This window comes from Gorilla gorilla, chromosome 15, assembly GCF_029281585.2.
Source record: "Gorilla gorilla gorilla isolate KB3781 chromosome 15, NHGRI_mGorGor1-v2.1_pri, whole genome shotgun sequence".
In the NCBI taxonomy this organism is placed as follows: domain Eukaryota; kingdom Metazoa; phylum Chordata; class Mammalia; order Primates; family Hominidae; genus Gorilla; species Gorilla gorilla.
The window spans coordinates 103057282-103063281 of record NC_073239.2 but is presented as its reverse complement, the minus strand read 5'-3'; positions in this window follow the sequence as shown (position 1 = coordinate 103063281).

The following is a 6000-nucleotide window of genomic DNA, read 5'->3' as shown; positions in this document are numbered from 1 at the left end:
ACTTTTATAACTGATGTTGTGATGAACATTTTTATCAAAATGTACTAGTTTGCTGTGCCCACTGTTATGAATTACCACACACTTGCTAACTTAAAACAACACAAATTTATTATTTTACACTTCTGGGGGCCAGAAGTCCAAAATCAGTATCAGTGAGCTGAAGTCAAGGGGCAAGCAGGGCACCGCTGCCTCCGGAGGCTCTAGGAGAGGACTTGCACGTAACCTCTTCCAACATCTGGTGGGCGCTGTCATTCCTTGCTTGTCACCACATCACTGCAGTCTTCAATGTCAACATTTTTTAATCTCTCTCTGCTCCACCTCCACCTCACCTTCTCCTCTGTTCTTGTGTGTGTGTTTCTGCTGAATCTTCCATTGCCTTGCTCTTATAAAGAATACACTTCAGAGAGCATGTGGGACTCACCAGATAATTCAGGTTAATATCCAAACCTCAAGATCCTTGACTTCACATTTGCAAAGTCTCTGCCGCACAAGGTAACATTTAAAAGTTCCAGTGATTGGGATATCTTTGGAGGTGGTTTTTCAGTCTACTGCACTGCCCTTACAGTTTTACTCGTTATTTCTTCTCAGAATTAGCAAAACCAGATTGATGGGGGCTAAAACTTTAAGGCACCAATATACATTGCTATTATGTTTTCCAAAGTCATAATTCTTATGTACATCCAGCACAGCAATGTATAAAGACACTCCTTTTATTGTCTGCACTTTGATTTTTATAGGTGAGAAATAAGGTATAGATTTTATCTTTTTCATTGTCAATAAGGAGGACTAGTTTTCTGTGTGCTTGCTTATTAATTTTCTGCTTTTTAAACATCATATCTTTTGTCATCTCCTTTCTCAGTATATTGTACAGTTTTTTAATTGGAAATTATTGAAAGGATATTCTAATTTTTACATACACTGATCCAGGCTTTTGTCAAAGGCTAAAAATATCTCTTATCTTCAGAGATCAGAGGCATTGTATTTCAATACTATTCTGTTCAGTTTTTTCTTCAATTATATTTTGAATGGATGAGAATGTGCCCAACATGAGATAAACTAAGTACTATCTTCATTCACAAATCTGACCTTATACAAACAGAAAGAGGCACCAGAGGTCTCTCTCTTTCTGCACACATCATGAAAAGGCCATGTAAGGACACAGTAGAAAGGCAGCTGCCTACAAGCCAGGAAGAGAGGCCTCACCAGAAACCAACACTGCTGGTGGCAACTTGTTCTTGGACTTCAAGCCTGCGAAACTGTAAAAACATAAGTTTCTGTTATTTAAGCTACACAGTCAGTCATTGGTATGTAGTTATGGCAGCCTGAGCAGACTAATACAATGTATATGCTCCAAATAGAACTGTACTTAAATATATCTTCTGCCTATTAGGATTTCACAGTTCAATTGTGGGTGTGGAATGCAAACATGTTAGCCACTTAATAAAACATAAAACATGATCTGTTTTCTTCTATTTTTGTATCCATGTGTCCTATTTACCCATGGTGTCTGTATCTAAGTGTATGTTTGTCTGATTCTTTGCATTATCTAATCCATTATTTTGAACGATGCAGTTGTCCATTCCCTTATTCCTGAGACTTGTCTTAAATAAAAAAGACATTTTTGAATTTGAAAAAGAAAGAAGAAAGTTAATTTATGTTGATAAGTTTTAAAAATATGTTCCTAGGATATTTGAGCACACTATTATTGCAGAAAAAAAAATCTACAGCTGTAATATTTTGCTTACCTTAGGCATTTCCCTAATGTTCCTGACTCTGTAATAAAAGGCATTTGACTCAAAAGTCAGTTCTTTTAACTCTCTTTTTCCTCACTTCTTTAATAATGTCTATTTTCTCATTTCCTACAGTAGTGTTATTTGATTCGTAGCAGCAGTTCTGCATAGTATCATTTACCTGTAAGCTAAACCAACAAATTCAAAGAGTTTCAAATTGTGAAATTTGATTTTGTAGCATTATGCTAAATGGCAATCAGATGGAAAAGACATTGAAATAAAAATGTACCAAGAAAAGTGAACCAGGAGGTGTTGCGTTATTTTCCTCATAAGCAGAAATTTCACTGCCAGAAAACGATAGCAAAAAATCTAATAATGTCAATCACAGCTCTAAGGTTTACAAGAGAATTTTTAAAATCCCATTTTAAGTTGGAGAATATTAAGATTTAGAGAGTTAGGCTATAGTAGAAAGACCACAACTTATGAATCACAAGTCATGAACTAGGTTTATGGGCCAGTTATACCAATTATAATGAAAGGTTATAGACAATGTCCTTAACTTTCTGTGTCATGGTTTCCTCTAACTACTGAGATGACTTGTTGTAAAATAGTAGTATGCTATATTATACTGCATAACAAATAGCGTGGAAAATGGAATCAGCTCTGGGAAGGCTATGACGTTGTTGGAAGAGCCAAGGCTATAAAGGTCAGGGGAACTGCTGATAGCATTTCAGAAATTTTGAAGTACAGAAATCACGGATGAAACCAAATAAAGGTCTTAGTTTTAAGTGGGTTGATTCACATTTTGACACTGGAAAGCTACTGGCAAAATCTATTACCTGCTGTCTTCCAAATTCCTCATGCCTGCCCACTAATGCCAATGCAACTCTCCATCTCTTCAATTTTTGTTTAAATCGTCAACAGGAGTTTTTCATTTGCAGAGCAAAAACTGGAACCCCAATGGCAAGAGAGTCTAGAAAATGTAGTTTCCAGGCTTTTAGCTCCTCTAACAGAAGTGATAGCAGAGAACAGTGTGGGAATTGACCTGAGACTTCAATAGACTATTCATGAAACAAACTCATTCCACATAGGAACCACTTAACAACCCAATCCAATCCACCCACTAGTTTTGTGTGGTTTACCTACAAAATGCAATTTAAATTCACTTTACTTTGACCTTCTTACACTGCAACCACTGTAATTCAAGACTGTTTCTCACTTGGACTAGTATGATAGTTGTCTTGCTTTCTTCTTTCCAATTTGCTCTTTGTATTATCTGTATGTTTGGTTACGCTGCAGTTGCCAACAATCCTTAAATTGCAATAGCTTAACCCAACTAGTATTTATTTCATGCTCATGTATTATGTCTCATATAAATTTTCAAGAGACTCTGCTGCACATAGTCACTTAGAGTCTCAGAATGACCGAGACTTCACCTCCTTTATTGCCACACCATTAGAAGTGAAGAATAGAGAATCTTTGCTGACTGAGCCCACAAGTGACATGACCCTATTCAACTCCAAGAAATATAACAAATTGAATATTTGGTTGAAACTACTGTTTATGCCATACCTCCTGTAATCAGGTTTCTACATTTAGCCAGAGTAATAGTTATAAAATGTAAATCAGATTATATTGTTTTCCCTTTTGGAAACCTTCAGGGTGACCATTGTGTACAAAATACAACAAAACTGATTATATCCTACCAGTCCCAACAAGATCTAGAGTGCCAATTTTTTCATCATGCTTCTTATCACTCCCCTTCTTGCTCACTGCAGCTTAAGATGTTGGTTTTCTTTATGTCCTTTAAACAGGCCAAGGTAGTTTTTTGTAAGCTCTTGACATCTGTCATTCTACCTGAGCAGAGTTGTTTTCAGTGAAGTTTCTGAATAACTCCTTCCCATTCCTCGGGACCCTATTTAATTGTCAGCTCCAACCTTTACTCTTAAGTGTAACAACTTTACATCACTTTTTCTCATCTACAAATTTACATTAAGCTGAGACTATTGAGTATCTATTTACGTGTCCTTCTTTCAGGGTTAGCCAACTTTGAAAACCCTGCATGTTTTCTTGGTTGTTAAATGATGATAACGTCTGTCGGTATTTCTTATACAGACACACACACACACACACACACACACAAACTAGTTAAGAAATCAATATGATAACCTTCCCCAAATAGAAAAAAAGTCAAACAAAAATAATATATTTGCTAATTCAAATTTATTGTGTATCAAAACACAAATTATCATATTTAGCAATTAGCTAACATCTGTTGATAAGGGTGATATCATTTCCTTTTTTCTAATATCAGCTAATATTTATTTCTCTCTATATATGCACACACGCACATGCATCTTATAGATGAGTGTATACACACACACACACACACACACACACACACACACATACCCTTACATGGCGTAGCACTTAGCCATTGTGGTCTTAGTTGGGTTATTAAGGAATTATCTGGAAAGTCTGACAAGTAATATTTCGTTGGTTAATACTAAATTGAGTCATCCTTAGCATTTTATTAATAAAATAAGGCATTATTTTACAGAAATATGATCACATACTTGGACTCAGACAAACTTGAATTACAGGCAGGGCTCTGCTCCTTTCAGCTGCCTGATATTAGGCAAGTTTTAGGGCCCCAGACTTTACATCTATATACTTCCAAGGTATGGAAGGATTTCTGGGACATTTTTGGATGATATCACTATCATGATTCTTGTCTCAACAAATATTGATTCTCTAATAATGTCTCCCAAATATGAACTGGAAAGGATTTATAATGTAGTATATGATTAATTTTGAAAGAAATATAAAGAAAATACATCAAAAATCATTATTTCTCCAAGTATTTGAGAATGGAGGTATTTTTATTTAAAAATGAACTTGAATGGCAAAAGAAAGGCCAGAAATCTCAAATTAGAAAAAAAAGAAGAGATGATCCCAACATGGGATATATGAAGTTTTTGGCAACTTTGGGGACACTTCAAGACATAATGAGCAAGACAAAGCAAGTTTGACCAAGCTCATACGAATCTAATACTTCATGTCTTTGGAACAGAGCAAATTTTTTAATATAAAACAAAGATACATTAATGACTACACTTCAAAAAATTGTTTGAAATCTTTTACAAGTGTATATATGGCTAAATTGAAGAACTCTTGACCTAGAAGAGATCTTAATGAATTTACATATTGAAAAAGAAAATTTAAGCTTAATTTATGAAAAACTATCAATCCTTAAAATGTTACACAATATACATAGTACAAAAGAATACCAGTTTAAACATATAACTTGAAGATATATATTAAAAAGGTAGAGAAATATATTTTTGATATTTAAACTTCAACTTTAATTTTAGGGGCGCATTAAAAAGTAAAATGCATGCACAAGTTTTCTCCCTAATAGGATTGGTTTTCTCATAGTTGATTACTAGATGGGCCAATTAAAATAATACAAAAATGCGAGATGATATTAAACATACTAATAGCTTTTCAGTGACACATAAATTGATTTGATTACATGCCAACAAAATATCAATGCAGATGAATTATTAGCTACTTACCCCTCTCTGATTTTGTCTAGTGGTAATTTAGGAAGCAAAATGCTTTCCTTAGAAAAAGTGCTATGGATTATGGTTGTTTGATGAAGTTAAAGCTTCTTTTCATAAACCATAAATTAGAAAGCAAAGTTCTTAAAGAACCTCAAAAACAACAGAAAGGTGTTCAATAATCAAATGAATTTAGGAGACCGTGAGTTGGAGAATATTAATATGTTTTCTGCTTCAATTTTGATTGACTTACTATTATTGGAGACTGATCTCAGAGGATGGTGTAGTATGCAGTGCTTTCCAAACCTATTTGTCCATGGAGTATATTCTGTGAAATAGAAACATGTATTCTACAGAATATAATCCATGAACAAATATCTTTCAAAAGCTCGTGGCATACTGGAACTATTTAGTAAAAGCCAAATTGGAGTTTGTTTCTCAAGCTGTGAGAAAACTTTTTCATCAGAAAGGCCCCTGGAGAATTCTGAAGATGTGTGTAAGAGAAAGCTTTCAAGAAATCAAGATAAATAGCATTGTATACCAAATGGAGGCAGGGTAGAGGTGAGATAGCTCCAACTGCTATAACTTTATGGCATCAGGGCATTCAGAGCAGGAATTGCAAAATAAGCTCAGGAAGCACCTCTTAAAACATTTTGCTTTGGATTTGCAGCCAGCAAAATAATGGAGTGCACACAATGCCCTCCCAG